Genomic DNA, 16,467 nt, shown 5'->3' with positions numbered 1-16,467 from the left:
ATTTCATATTTAGTTGAGAACTTCCTTGAGACTGATTCATATGGCACGTGTTTGCTTCATCCAGCATTTACCTTCCAAGCCATTTGTAACGTGAGTTTGTACCAATATAACAGGTGGGTCTGGCTGGTTTTCAAGCGCCTCTGAAAAGGACAGCTCTCCATGATATGCAAACAGCCATTCCCTCATGTGACTTTAACACTTAAACCTGCAGCTATGGTTCATTTGTGCGAGTGGAGAATTAAGATCTGGTTCAGTCCTTTCCTTCTGTCACATGGAGAGTTCTGGCTGTGATATTGCCTCTCCAGGACTCACATTTCTCTGAGTTCCTTCTTGTGTTTCTCCACATATTTATGAAGACATCAATGGTAGAGAGTGGAACAAAGAAGTTATTTTGGATCAACTATTTTGGATCACAACTCTTTTGTGATCTTGGGCAGACATAAAATGGAAATAAAATAATTTTACTTTATGTGTCAGGGGTAACGTAAGAATAACTGCACTCCTATGAATGTGAAGAAGTGGGAAAAAATAAACTGTTACATATTCTATAATTTTTAATCTTCAGTTTTTGTGCAGTCATAGAGGCTAGAAGTATATTTTGATTGGTTGTTCCAAGCCCAAATTCTGCAGGGCTTCAGGAATGGTGGGCTGGACAGAGGCCTTGAGTGGTTGTGTGTGGATGTTCTCCTGACTGATACCCAAAGAACGACATGAGCATTTATAATAATAAAGACTATAAAGACGCTGCAAGAAAACATTTTTAAAGTAGAACAGTATGTCCAAGTTCTGTTCTTCTGCTTTCTTTAGAGAAGGATTATATTCAGTGAAAGATCCCCTGGGCAGGCGCTGGCACCAGCCTCCTTATGACATTAGATACAAAAAGCTAAGCCCATTAATATGTTTTCATTCACTTGGAACATCTCTCACACAGGCCTGCTTGTGGCTGTAAGCAGAATGCGTAATGGGCTTAGTTGCCTTTACAGGCAGTTTGTATTTGGAAATTAACCTCTTATTTCTGAGATACTCCATTTGTGTTTATATCTTTTGCAGATTTTTTGCAAATAAAAAATAAATAAGAAAATACTCTTAAAAATAAATCCAGATATTGGTGCAAAAGCAGTATCAAAAGTCAAACTAATAGCTTAAATATGTACACCAGAGATGCTGCTGCTTAACAAGGCGTGATAGCTAATAAGAATTATAACAATTAAGCAACAGATATGCAGTGAAAGTAGTAGGGATCTAACAGTCTTTCACAAATTAAAAGACGGTTCATCCTTCAATGTTTTTCAATGCCTACTTTAGAGATTCCTGTTTTCTGGTGCACTAAATTAAGCCCTGAGCTAATTCTCAGGCATTAGTACTTTTCCACTTCCTTCTATCAGATCTTCTTCACTGGTTAGAGACAAGGGGTGAATTACAATGTCACTGAGCGTCATGCACAATAGCAGCCAGATCATGGCCACAAACTTTTGCATTTGTTAAACTCTTGCATATCCAGCTGCGGGATTGAAAATGCATCTTCAGGCATGAATTGTTCTTTGCTCAAAATCCAACACATTACAGTTTCTTAGTGTGGTTTGTTTTCCTGCTCTGACAGTGCAAGCTCTATTAATAATCTGTGTTCATACAGCCACTGGCAAACCAGGAAAGTAAGTGATGTGGTGGCACAGTAGAAACAAGAGCTTTTAATCACACCAACAGTGTTGTCTGGAGGGAAAAAGAGAAAGCCAGTGCTAGATGTGCAGAGGAAGTAGAGAGAGACCAGAACAAGCCCATGGAGAGTTTTATAATCAAGAAGTTCATTTTGCACTGGGTTCTGAAATTAATGAGGAGCCAGTGGAGTTGTCTGACAATGGGGCTGATATGAGTTAGTGTCCAGGGATCACAGAAGTTATTCTGAGCCCAGACATATTGAATTGTTCATTGTTTTCTCCCGCTAAGCAGTCTTATAATTCAACTACTTAATCATAAAGAATAATCAAGTTCTCTCTCGCTCACTTCAGTTTTTCTGCCTTTCTTATCTGGCTGATCATGCCTCAGATAATCACACTCATCTCATCTCTCAGATATATATACCTGATGGTCCCCCTCTCCCTCTGTGCCCACCTTCTCCTCGTTTGTACTATACTTCTCTTTTCTACTTCATATTCCCCAGCTGTTACTTGCTGACTTCTTGTGCAGTTTTGTTATAGTGACAACCTGACTTACAGAAATAAAAGCAGGAAGATCATAACCTTAATTCCACCCCCATATGCTATTACTTCCTTACACTGTTCTATCCTCATTCCTTTTTTGCTTTGCGGTATACCATTTCATTTGTGACTTGTTAGCTAGGGATGACCATCTGAAGCTCAAATATCACGATATTACAGATTTCACTAATCACACTTTTGTTTATGACCTCGTGTCTTTTGCAGATTGCATATCCCAGCCACATCCTCAGCCATGGCAGTCTTATTGACTTAACGGAAATTCTGCATTATGCAATCAAAGCAGATTTTCTTTCAGGATAATAACTGACAGTTTTGATCTCTTTCACTTACTCTGAGTTTTAACATTAAAAAATGGAGTGCATAATAAGTACAGAATTGTACTTATCAGCTGGGAGTGCTGCCTGATTGCAAGATTCTGTTACGTAGAAGCATTTAACACTGACGGTGGAGAAGTGAGATGTAAATGGGTAATAGCCACGATGGAAAACAACTAAAAATATCTTGGAACAAGCAACTTCAAATTTTACTTTTCTGAGTCTAATTATTCTTCACAGAAAACAATCAAATGCAAGATGTTCAGACATTCAGATAATTGTTTGTTTCTTTTTCTTAAAGACAAAAGAAGAATGAGATAATCACAGAAATTTCAGAAGACTTAGTAACATACAAGTCAAATGGATTTATCAATAGAAGCAGAAGTGCACCTCTTTGGAGTTAAGGAAAAAAAGTACTCTGGCCCCACTGGGCTTTAAAAATGATAAATCTTTGGCACAAGGAAGGACTTTTTAAAATTAAATTTTCTTTGCAACTTAGGGCTTTTTTGATTTATACTATCTAGCCCCAAGCAAGGGTCTTAATTATTTTTGATTTATTTCCTTCATTCCTGAGAAAGGTCTTTCAGTTTTTTCTTTATTATTATTATTTCATGTTTTCTTCTTCTTCTGTAGGCATATCTATATATTCTAGCTCTTATTTTTACTGCTAAGTTTTCATGTTTTCTTTCCTTCTGAGGTGAAAAACTCTGGCGAAAGCCTTCAGGTCTTACTCACACAAAACTCAGCTTGCTTTCACAAATGTAATGCAAGGTTTGAGTCTTTTCCTTTTAATTTCTATTTGTTGGTTTTTTTTCCATAACTTCTTCTATATTGCTATAAATGAGGTGTGCTGCCCCATCTTTTAAAGTAAAAAGCTTCCTGTGATCAATATGGCCTCTTTTTCCTCTCAATTGATATTTTTTAGGTAAAACATGCTATACAAGCTCAGCAACATTTTCCCTTAGTGATAAAATGGATTTTTATCAACTGTTTTCTCTTCTTCATGAGAAATAATCCTGTTTTCCTTTTATTATGCATATAAATGGGAAAAAAAGCCTCTCTTCTACCCTAGCACACTTTCAGGAAAATGGGAGGAAAACGTCCCTGCCCAGCACAGCTCGGTAATTAAAGCAATCTCCAGGACTGCAAAATCCTCAGAGAAAGAAGTTGAACCTTTCTCTGTTCAGACTCAGTAAGCTGTGGCCAGGGGACACCAGGTTGACTAAGGAAGGGTGAACCGGCCCAGGTCGGAGATGGAGCAGGTCAAAGCTCCCGTGCCGGTCAGTAGCGGGATCGCGCCTGTGAATAGCCACTGCAGCGTAGCCTGGGCAACACAGAGAGACGTAGGCTCCTTTTTTTTTTGGCGCCCAACGTGGGGCTCAAAGGGTTCGAGATAACGACAGGTTTGATTGGAATGTGCTAGATTGAATTTATAGCTGTTACTGCTGTTTAGCTATTAATTTGCAGGCTCTTGTGCTTGCCATGGGGCTTGCTTGCCTTAATGTGTATTAGTCTTGTGCTCGTTAGTGGCTGCTTTTTTGCTCTCGCTGCTTGCTGTACTGCTGCACTGCTGATCGTCTTACTGTGCTGTGCCTGGGAACGTTCTGATAACAGCAGTGGCCATGCGCCTGGGCTGGCAGATGGCCAGGGCATCGCTGCTGCTTCTGTGCTGCTGTGCTGGACAGGCTGGAACTCCAGTGTGAACTCAAGTTGAAGGGACTGTGACCTGTGGCTGAGTCCACACGGGAGCAGGACACCCCAAAGCGTCTGTGACCGAGGATAAGCCCATGCCCAAGCCGGTACATCTCGAAGCATCTGTGGCCGTGATTATGTCCGTACCGCAGCAGGTATACCACTGAAGGGATTGTGGCCTAAGGATAAGTCCATGCTGGAGAAGGTACACCTCGAAGCATCTGTGGCTGTGGATAAGTCCATGCTGCAGCAGGTTCACCTTGAAGCGTCAGTGGCTGTGCATGAGGTCATGCTGAAGCACCTCAAAGCGTGTGGCCATGGATAAGCGCATGACAGGGGAGGTCACCCCTGGAGAGATTGCAGCTGTGGGTAAGGCCATGTTGGAGCAGGTTTACTTCTGAAGGGACTGTGGCCCATGGAGAAGGCCACGCTGGAACTGGTGCACCTTGAAGCGACTGTGGCTGTGGACAAGCCTGTGCCACAGCAGGTATACCTCTGGAGAGACTGTGGCTCATAGGTAAGGCTCCACTTGGAGCAGGTACAACCCTAAGGGACTGCAGTCTGTGGATAAGTCCAAGCCGGAGCAGGGCAAGGGGAGGAGTTCATTGCAATGTTAAACCCTATGGTCTGGCCCAAAGGGACCAGGGGTGGAGATTGTAATGGAAATACCTTTAAATTGTTGTAACCCATGATTTGAGTTGCATGTTATAGGAATTACTATAGCAGGAACCACCTGAACCAATGGAGGAGAAGCCTTACAAGAAGCAGCGCCAGCGCAGCAGTGACCCGACCTGAGCCGGCTTTGGTGCCCAGTAACTCCACGCAACACACCACCTCTGCTGACCTGAGTGACCACCATAACAGATGGAGCCAAAAGTCATGGACTAAATGAATGCAGTAGACATTTTGTGTACATTTATGGATATTTTACGGACATTTTACAGGGGTGGTCCATAGACTAAGGGAATGATATCTGTGTATTGTATCAGAGGATGGGAAGGGGGGTGGTGGGTAATGAGAATGTATTGGATAGTGTGGGACCTGAGCATGATGTAAATGGTATGGAATAAGGGGGGGATACTGTCCTGGTTTTGGCTGGGATGGAGTTGATTTTCTTCCTATTAACTGGTATAGTGCTGTGTTTTGGATGTAGTGTGAGAATAATGTTGATGACACACTGATGTTTTGGTTGTTGCTAGGTATTGTTTATGCTAGTCAAGGACTTTTCATCTTCCCATGCCCTGCCAGATGTGCAGGGTGCTGGGAGGGAGCGTGGCCAGGACGGCTGGCCCAGCTGGCCAATAGGCTATTCCATACCATATGACGTCATGCTCAGCATATAAGGCTGGGTGAAGAAGAAGGGGGGGGGCGTTCGGAGTGATGGCGTTTGTCTTCCCAAGTAACTGTTACGCGTGATGGAGCCCTGCTTTCCTGGCGATGGCTGAACACCTGCCTGCCGATGGAAGTAGTGAATGAATTCCTTGTTTTGCTTTGCTTGTGTGCGTGGCTTTTGCTTTCCCTATTAAACTGTCTTTATCTCAACCCACGAGTTTTTCTCACTTTTACCCTTCCGATTCTCTCCCCCATCCCACCCAGCGGGGGGGTGAGCGAGCGGCTGCATGGTGCTCAGTGGCCAGCTGGGGTTAAACCACCACAGCTATATAACAGGGGAAGGCTGCTATTTTCAAGGAGGTCTGTTGGTGCTTTTCCAGCCCTGCCAGGGTGGGGTGCTGGGAGATGGCCTGCCTGGTAAGGGGGTCCTCCTGGGCTGCGGTGTGAGCAGCGCCTGGGGCTGCTCAGCCCTAGCGAGACCAGGCAGTTCTGCCAAAAAAGCAGAGTTGTGAAACTGAGTGTCTTGCAGGAAAAAAGAAAGCACTGAGGAAATTTAGGGATCCCTTGAGTTTACTGAGTGGGAGATTTTAGTATCCTCATTTTGGGCTTCTCTTCTGTGGTGCTTCTCTTCTGTCTAAATCCTGCTGAAAATGCCCAGGAACTTTTTTGTATTGCAGTGCCCTGTGCTAGTGAGATGAAGGAAGTGACATCTTTCTAGCAATTTAGTTTAAATATGTGTCAAAGCCAAATATATGAAAGATTATTTAGATATTATGGTGACAAGAGCTCTATAAATACCTGAATAAATACCTGAACGGATTTTTCATTTGCTTTACATCCACATATTTCCTCTATGAGTAACATTTCTAGTGAGGTGAGTTATTTTTCTTATAGTACCGGTGCCACCACCTCATGCTGAAGATTACTGCAGGAGAAGCTATACTGCAGCAGTGAAAATCTTGTCCACAAACCCTGTGCTTCCTTCAGAATTTTTTATGGGAATGAGCACCCAGATAGTCACGAAAGCAAAAAATATCTGTTTGTGCCTGTCATTAGACAACAGATTGAAACCAATTCTGTTAAGCTCTGAATTGGTTAGAAGCTTGATTAGGGACTCTGTATCTAGAAATGAAGCTGCAGATTAATAAAAAAGAAAGTAATTGCAATTGTTTTGTGGAGCTACAATCATTTTGCAGAGCTACACTAGAGAGCTGGGACCATCAGCACACTGGTTTACTCTTTGATAAAACAATTGACTTTGGCTCCCCACTGCACCCCCCGTGCTAATTGCAGCTGAAGTTCAAATAGTCAGCAAACACTCAGCAGTTACGTTCCATCTGAACCATCAGAAACATAAGTTTGCCTACAAAAGAGCATGAGAAAGTCAGGTTTGATATGACGGGGGCTTAGAGTATAAAGTCCGCAGGCCAAAACCAACCATAGAATTCAACTTAGCGGTAGTGGTAGGAACATACACGTCTAAAGAATATTTTGTTTTGTTTTAATGAAAACCAACTTCACTGTATGTATAGAAACCTGTGGTCATAGCCAGTTAAGTACTTTCCAGTACTTAACACTGGAACATGACTTTTCTTTCCATGGGAAATTCAGTGGTGACATTTTTTGATTGCAACAAACACAAAATGGGAAATATTGGCATTGCTACATGTCATTACAGGATCAAGAGAAGGTTTTTCTTTGATGCAACTGAATATTTGGTTTCTATGTTAACATTTTAAATGCTTTAAAATGTGTTTTTACATAAAAGATCAATTTAATATAGAAAAATTGCCCTGAAAGGAAAACATAATCTCTTTCATTATAAAGAAATATGTTTCAGTACTATGAAACAAATACTACCAATAAAAGTTATTTTTCCAAAGGAAATTTGTTTGTTTGTTTGTTTGTTTTAAAGTCAAAATCTAAATTTAAAATCTAAAATTATCTAAATCTATACGATCTGTTCTAGACAACTTTTATTGTATAGTTAATGATTAGCAGAATAATTTTTGAAGCAGAAGCTTGGTAAAGCGATGCTACACATTTTGATTCCCATTGCACATCAAAGATCTCAGTTAAGGCCTGATTCAGAAGGGCAAAACATCCATTGCCTTTGCTGAAAACAGCTGTAATCTAGAAGAAGGGTTATGCAGCCCCAGACCTAACATGGGAAAGGTCAGCATCCAGTTCTTGTCTTCACAGGAAATCAGAGACAACATTTTGCAGCACTGTAAGTGCTTTCTCAAAAACTTCTGCTGTGTAAGTGCCTAAAAAGCAAAGCAGCAAAAGAAGCAAAATTAAATGCAAGAGAACGACTTTTTGCCATGTTTTCACAATGACTGAAAACAGATTGACAATTTCAGACCCAAGGCCTGAAGTTAACTTCAAGTCTTATGAAATTGTGTTTAAGCATGTTTTGATGAATGTTGTTCAAGACAAAAGGTCAAAGGTATATATGTTGTAATACTACTGTAATACTAGCGAGAAGTCAAGACAGCAAAAGTAAAATGCTAACACAACTGAGACTGCTATAAAATTTAGTCATTGTTGTAACCTAGCAGGTTTATATGAAGAGGGAATATTAGGAGTTTGATTTTTGGTACATGGTTTTTTTTTCTCAAAAAAATATTTAGGAAAGTGGGCTTCGTACTAGGGGAATTACAGGGGGACAGATATGTTCAGACACAAAGGAAGGAAAAGCCAGAGAGGAGTATGTGATCTCCTGTGTAGGACATGTAGACCACAAATTCCAGCAGTCTGTGTCCATAGTCCTGGTACTTCAGTGTCCGTTCTCACCTCTGTAAGCAGGGAGCACAAATTCACCAATTACCAATTCACTCCTTACTAGTGCAGCTGACTTGTCAAAGGTCCCTTGCACTGTGGAATATGTGCAGTTCTGGGGTAAATCAAGAAAAAGTCAAAGGCTATGAAAGTGTATATGTTCTAAAAGGCAACCCAAAGCCAGTGTGATTGCTCCTTTATGTGAAGATGGGGGTAATTCAGGAAATACCTTTGCCAGTTGTATAGATATTTTTTTCACTCTGATAAATTAAGCTTTAGTGATCCAAGGAGGAAGAGGAGAAATGCATTGCCAGGATGACCTTTCTTACTTTCTGTTCAGCCTTCTGTATATTTTCAGTGATGTAACCCTTTGAATTTCCATGTAGAGGAAAGACTAAATTCAGAGCTCAGTGTTTCCAGGGTAAGATCCCTCATGCCTCTGCCTGGAAAAGAGAGGGTGGGTAGGCTGAGGGTTGCAATATCTCTACATGTAAATAAATGAGCATGAGGCACTGAAGTAAAAGCTCTGCAGTTAAGTAGGGAAAGACTCTGCTTTTCCATAAGTAAAAAGGATTATGGTAATGTGGCATGGACCTATGGCCATTCTAAATTTCCCACCAGTCTAACTACCAGTGCAAAGCTGTCTTAGTCTGCTCTTAGGATCCAGTGACACAAAGGGTATATGGAATGCTGTTATTTGTCAAAAACAGACATAAAAATGGAAGATGATAAATCAGAGAAGAGGGCTTTGAGTGGTCTAAATGCTGTTGTCCCTGTTTCTTTTCAGAACACCACATAAACAATGTAAACACAAAATACAGAACTGTTTTGTAATGGGCAGCGAATAACATAGTAAAATAGCTTTAATAATAAGATAGAAATAGGAAGAGAAATATACACAGAAAGTAAACCTCACATCCTTGCAGATGCTGGAACACGACTTTTGTGCAGCATCGGATGGAACCCAGGTAGACAGCCACTGTGCAGATCCCATCTGTGGAAATGGGGATGTTCACCATCCCCCCTATACTGTTGCTCTTTATATCTCATGTAGCAAACAAAACTGTACATCCTGTCTGGAGAGGTACAAATTTTAACTCTTTATTAATGCCCACCAGAGCATATCCATCTGCATGCATCTAGGAAGTGTATCCAGGAACAGCGTGTAGCCAGGTATTCCAGGACATTCCCTTACATTATTTTATATTGTCGTGGTTTAATCTGGCAGGCAGCCAAATACCACGCAGCCGCTCACTCACTCCCCCCCGCCCCCCCAGTGGGACGGGGAGAGAATCGGGAGGGTAAGAGTGAGAAAAACTCATGGGTTGAGATAAAGATAGTTTAACAGAACAGAAAAAGGGAAAATAATAATAATAAATAATGATAGAATATACAAAATGAGTGATGCACAATGCAATTGCTCACCACCCACGCTGACCGATAAACAAGTAGCGATCGGTACTTCCTGGATCACGCCTACCCTTCATATACTGAGCATGACGTCCCATGGTATGGAATACCCCATTAGCCAGCTGGGCTGGCTGTCCTGATTATGTTCCCTCCCACCTTGTGTACCTAGCTCAGTCAGTAGGCACGGGAGCTGTCCTTGGACTAGGAGGGCACTTAGCAACAACTGAAAACATCAGTGTGTTATCAACATTCTTCTCATACTAAATCCAAAACACAGCACTGGGAAGAAATTTAACCCTATCCCAGCCGAAACCGGGACATATATATATATGGGATTATACTGTGGTCACTCATGCTAACATATGGGCTTTTCAAGCCCTAAGTACATGGCCCAGTAGCGCAGACGTGGCTTGCTCAACACCACTAACTCCTTGAATAACACGTCTTCTGCAAGACTCCCAACACAGAGGATCAGATCTATGAAACAGAAAAATTCATAGGCAAATAAAATACAGCTGACGGGTATGTAAGCTCATATTATGACAGCTGGATATTGATCAAAACGGCATGGAAAGAGCTGGACAGAAGTCAGGAAAATACCAGGATAATCAAAAGGTAGATATTTAGAGGATTCTGCTCTGAGCTCACTCTTAGATTGTGCTGCCAAGCATACATAATTCATGCCAGGTGGATTGATTTAACTTAAAGTAAGAAAGTATCAGAGTGAGACATTAAGGCTAGTGGCTTAGAAGATACGAACTAGCTACAGGTGAGTAAGCTCGTATTTTATAAGCAAATACATACACAAATACAAATACTATTACATTTCAGCATTTGCACTACAACCAAAGACACAATCCTATTGAACCTATAGAGCTATCTGTGTTGAATTATCTTTGGCCTCATCTGGTTACAACTCTAAATGCTAAATCTTATCTTGCTATAACTGGGAGTTGGAATATGTCCCTGAATTTCCCTCAAACCAAGACTACAGTATTGGTTCCTGAGGATGTTGTGAAAATCTTGAACTTGACAGCATTAGCGAGATGATTCTTTCTTAACTCAGAAGAACTAAATGGACCCAGAAAGGTCAAAAGTATTATCACAACCTTTTCACTGTGTAATATTAAGCAGTTAAACATGGTTCAAGGTTTTGATTTGAGGCCTCTCACTGCTTACTCCTGTTGAAGACATAAGGAAAAAAACCCAAACTTAAAATTGAGAAAAGTAATGCATAGCATGAAAAGAAGGGGGGGGGGGGGGGAAGGAAATCGAGGGATTATGCAAAACAAATGTAATCAAAGCCTGTGGGCCATAGAGGGGTTACTTGGTAAAGTTCTAGCTTTGATTAGCAAGCCATATGAGCAGGAAAGAAGAGGTTAATTTTAGTGCTGGAACAGCCTCTGAGCACAGCAGTTACTTTTCTAATTTTGACAAAATAGATAGTGAAAGAGAAGTGTAGGCAGGATAATAAATTGTGAGAAAAATGTATCTTTTTGTTGATGTTCTCAGAATTGAAGATTTCTTATCAGTCACAGGAGGATACTTAGACCTGACAAGCCGTCTCTCACAGCTATTCCCCCAGGACCTGATGCAGTTCTTTTGCCTAGTGTGTTTTCTGGCTGGTCTGGTTGGTCTTTCTTCAACTGGTCATTCTCAGGCATTGCAGAGGTAGATGGTCTATCTGCTCACAGATATGTGGGAATAGTTTTGAATACAAAAGTGAAAATGGCAGAACAAGGAAAATAAGTACAGAAGGGAGTCACAGGAAAAGGAATAAAGTGGGAACGGGTCCTTGCTGGTTTGGTAGCAAAGGTGAAAAGCATTCTGTTGCTCTATACATCCTAATGGCCAAAGATCACCAACACAGCCTTTCCAAAAAAGTAAAACCAATTTGACTTTCTCCATGAGATTGTCCAGGAGCCATTTCACTCGTTTTGGCCCCAAAAGGATAGATGGGTAGAATGGACCATTTTCACATTATCTGCTTGCTAAGCTTAATTTTTAAAACAGGGTTCTGATCTATTAAAATAATATGTCTTATCACTCTCTACTGTACCTGAGATGAACACAGACTCATGGTAACAGTAAGTCACTCGATTTGCATCAAGTTGTCTTCTACTTTTGGTATTTCTGCCAGTATTCATTTTTTACAAGCTACTGTAACATTTATCAAAGTTTCACCTGCTTCCTACAAGCAGGTTCAGCATTAGTAACTTTTTAAGCTTGATGATAACTAGAAGAGTAGTAGGACATTATAGTATAATTACTTGAATAGGCATGTTTGACTGTGTAGGTTATGATCTGACTGTATTGAAGCTTCATGTGTAAGAACTGGATGAAATGAAGTTATACTTGCCTTGACGACTTGTATTCAGAACACTGAATTACATATCCTCAGATGCAGAAAGAGGAAAAAGGGGGAAAGCAATTCTGCCAATTCAATTTCTGCCACCTAGTTGACTTTCCTTGTACTCACATTGGGAATCAAACTAAGAATCTCTAAAGAGCCAAGAAAAATGTTATTCATCCTCTTGCTCAAGCTCAACAATTGCTTGGCCTAGCGAGTGACATATTATCCGAGTTACCATTAGCATAAAGTATAAGTGAGTAGATTTTTCTCCCTTGATTGCTGTATTTTCTGAAAAAAAATTGGATAGCTGCTTCAAATCCTATAGTGTATATTTGTCCTTTCTGAAGCCATTTTGGTGACCTAGCAGACTTTTTTTTCCTGAAAACCTAAATTGTGTTAAATTAGAGTTTTGTGTGGTCTTCAGTGAAAAGTGATTTCAAACCTGCAAATGCTTTATGCATTAAAACAAAAGAATATATTTTTTCATATTAAAAGTATAAAAAAAATAGTTCTAGGGTAATTACTTAATTTTAGTTTTGGAGATATTCGTTCTGCCTCTGTGAAACAAAGGAAGAAATGCAAAATGTTTATATTTTGTTATCTTTCCTTTAACCTTTAAATGTTACATGATTCTTGTCAATATTTATCTTATTTTGCCAAAAGGAGATTAAAAATCTAATTTCTTTATCTGCCTTTCTGGGTCTTTTTTTTTACCTACAGCCATGGGAATTATCAGGTAGCAGTAGCACATGTTCTTTTGTTAAGGTTATAATTAGCTTTGTAATTATTAGCCTTATTTTTGACCTATTTATTCTGCTTAAATTCTGTAATGCAAAACCTGTCTGCCCATGGCTCTCACCAAAGGGGAATTCTGCAGGAGCTAGAAGTTAATTGGGCTAAACTTTTTGAAGGAAAAAAAAAGAAAGGGGAAAGAAGAATAAAAAACCTTATACTGAAAAGTCTTTTTTTATATTGTATTGTATTCTTTGACATTTGTATGGGAGCGTGAGGGCAGAGTTCTCACTGCTGTAAAATCCCAGCACTTGAAATTTGAAGCAGACAAAGTTTCGGAGACTATCTCCTTAAGTCCCAGACAGGGAGCTATGAGGATATTAGTAACATGATCTTATGGTAGATTATAATATAACATAAATATTTGATTGAGAATAAATATCTCTATGTAAAGGAGCATAACATTTTCCCTGGAATAAAAATAAATTTTAACAATACTAAAGATGAAATAATACTTGAGCTTGCAATCATTGTTAATTTTATGTATTACTTCAAAAATCGTATCAGAATTCATCCTTGTTTTACACAAAACAATAAACAATTTATTAAAAAAAAAGATAGGAAGTCACAGAACTGAGAATTCATCATTCTCCAAATAACTTAATGCTAACCTCAATTCAATGTGTTTCTTTTAATTATTGATCAACTAGCCTTTTACACTTATCTGGCATAACGCCTCTCACTGTATCCTATGCCTACAAAATATCAGTTCCCCCAAAATCCATATATATTATCTGCTAGGCACTAATTTGATGGGTGATAGCAATAGAAGGTGTCTCTTAGCAACTCCAAATCAATCCGTCAAATATTAATCACTGGAAAAGTACTGACACCTCATTTTTTTTCTTTCTCCCATATTCCAGACACAGCCCTGTCTCTGTTCCACCATTCAGCCCATTTTCTCTTTCATTCTTCAGTGTAAACAGCATTTACAATGCCCAGCAATACTTACCTGATTCATCTGAACCATTTGACATGGCTCAGATAGCTTACCAAAGAATTCAGCCTATGACTTCGTGAACTCTTGAAGGAATCAGAAACTGTACTATATAGATAAGCATTATATACAAGTACTTGTTGTCATGGTTACACAGATAGGCTCACTTCTGACTTTTCCCTGGTGTTTCTGAATAGGTGATAGAGATCCAGAGAGACTTTCAAGCCTCACTCAACAGACATTCCTGCAATTTTAAATGTGTGCATGTCTGGGAAAAAAAAAAAAAAGAGTAGGTGGGCTGTAATCCACCTACTTCATCTTTTAAAATATTTATAGATAGCAGAGTGTGAGTCAACATAAACAAAAGAAACCTGTACAGGTTGCATTGCATTTTTCAGAGCAAAAATAGTGTTTTGCTGTCAGAGAAATCAAAATAAAGTAGTTAAACAAAATATTGTAAAGAGAAAACAGAACTGAGAACCTGTCAATGCATTATTTCAGCAGACATTTAAAGGAACCAGATCTTTTTGAGAAATCCACGAGAAAAATTTTGTGCGTGGCTGTCTGCAGTAAATAATAAAGAATCAACAAAATGTATGTGTTGTTTGTCCCTGACAAACACGTGCCCTGTAAAAGTCCATAACCCTAACTGTTATGTGTTTTAAGCTTAAGGTATGTCACAGAAGTTTAAAAACAGATAGTGTATCTTCTGAGTGAGAAGTTACACTCTAGAGATTGAGACATGAAGCAGATATTTAATGCATGGTTATCTCCTCACCAGACCACCAAGCTGTGATTGAATTGTCTGCTTGACTTCCTAGCTGCTGACGTAAATATTTAAATGATTTCATTGTTTATATGTTTGCAGGTTATTGACCTTAAGTGATCTCTAACCGGACTTGAGTGTCTGGTCCAAGAACTTTTCTAAAACCTGGTATCTAGCCAGCAGGCAATTATGACTTACTGTTTATGGGGTGGATTCCTGCATTTCTCTCACCCTATCCCATCTGTTGAGTAGATTTGCTCCATCAGGGGCTCATTTGTTCACATATTTGCTACTTTTCTTTTCAGGACAAGTAGCTGGAGGTAAAAGTAATAACTTGCAATTTCATAAACATAGTGCTTAATCTTAAAGCTAGAAATAAACTGCACAATAAAACAATAAAAAAGAAAGTTAAAAAAATACTAAACCTATATGCATATATGTCTTTCTTAGAGTGTACTAAACACTCCATTTGGAAGGACAGGTTAGTTTACATGCTGCAGACCCTGCGGGAGAGTGTCTGTTTTTCCATTGTTCCTGAAAGAAACTGCCTGATAATGCCATTATAGAGAAAGAAGCTTTTAAATATTGATAGTTTTTTTGATCTGACTCCCAGTCTTGACAAACGCCTCTTGAAACCTGGAAGTTGCAAACTAATACCATACACATTGTGACTTTACAACCTAGACTTACAAAGTTGATTTCTGGAGCCAGTCTTGCTAATAGTTTCCCAACTACATTCCTGTAGCCTCACATAAACTGCACAGAGGCTTCCTCAGCATGATTCCTTACAGCATTTATTTTTTATTACAGATCAACTCAAGAATCTTTCTTCCTGGCATCACATCAAAATAGTCATAAAATCCTGGCTCCACTGAAGTCAGAGTGAGAACTTCCACTGTTTTTGAAGAAGCCAAAATTATTCTCTTTGTCCATAAAAATGCTGAGAAACCTAGACCTGCTCCAACAAAACACCTAAGCATGCAATGAACTGTAAGTAAATACGGAGTCCTCTTTAATCAGAAAGGTCTTTATTATGCAGAAATACAGGATCAAAGTTAAAACTATCTGGTCATCTATTTTATTAATTTACATATATAATACCATCATATTTTATAAAGCATTATGATATATTTTTTCCTTATTGTCTAGTGATCTGCTACATTTTCATGCTGTTCAATGAAACCAGTATGCAAAATATTTTTTCTTATTAATAATAATATGGTGTGCATTTACTAATTTAACTCTGTTTCCAAGGAAGTTGCCTCAGACTTTATCCCATGGTTTTAGTATTTTAATTAATTATTTTTCTTGCCCTGTGTTTAGGTCAAAGATTTATATATATTTTTTCAGCAGAAAAGTTTTTTCCCCTAATTTTTATATAAAAGGTCAGCTGCCCAGTTTCCTCTCTGTAACATGATAATAACTTTTCTTAGTGTTCAACTTACTTTGATATTTATTTTCTTTTGACCCCTTTCTTAACTTTCCTGGATTGTGATGAGCTAGCCAGTTCTTTCTGGTCTCATTTCTTTGGGCTGTGTGTAAGGTAGGTCTATCAAGCACTGAGATAACTTCTGTTATTACAGGAAAGTCTCCTAAACACTTTGAAAAGTGCAAAACCAAAAGAAAACACCTACATTGCAAAACCCAAAAAGCTAGCCAAACAGATTTTTTTGAGAGTGAAGCAATGAGAAATTACTTACCTACCCATGTCAGCATAGATCAAGTTAATCATGTTAAGTAATTTAAACCCTACAGGTTCACTGTAATACTGAAGAGGATGCTCTGGGTTAAAACATTAGTAGGAATATGATGTTATCTGGTGAAGTAGGAATATTTTACTTTTACTCCTGTCCTCCAGGCTTTGGGCAGGAGAT

The sequence above is a fragment of the Calonectris borealis genome, chromosome 4 (assembly GCF_964195595.1).
Source record: "Calonectris borealis chromosome 4, bCalBor7.hap1.2, whole genome shotgun sequence".
Classification (NCBI taxonomy): domain Eukaryota; kingdom Metazoa; phylum Chordata; class Aves; order Procellariiformes; family Procellariidae; genus Calonectris; species Calonectris borealis.
The sequence above is the reverse complement of the archived record's forward strand: the minus strand, read 5'-3'. Positions refer to the sequence as shown.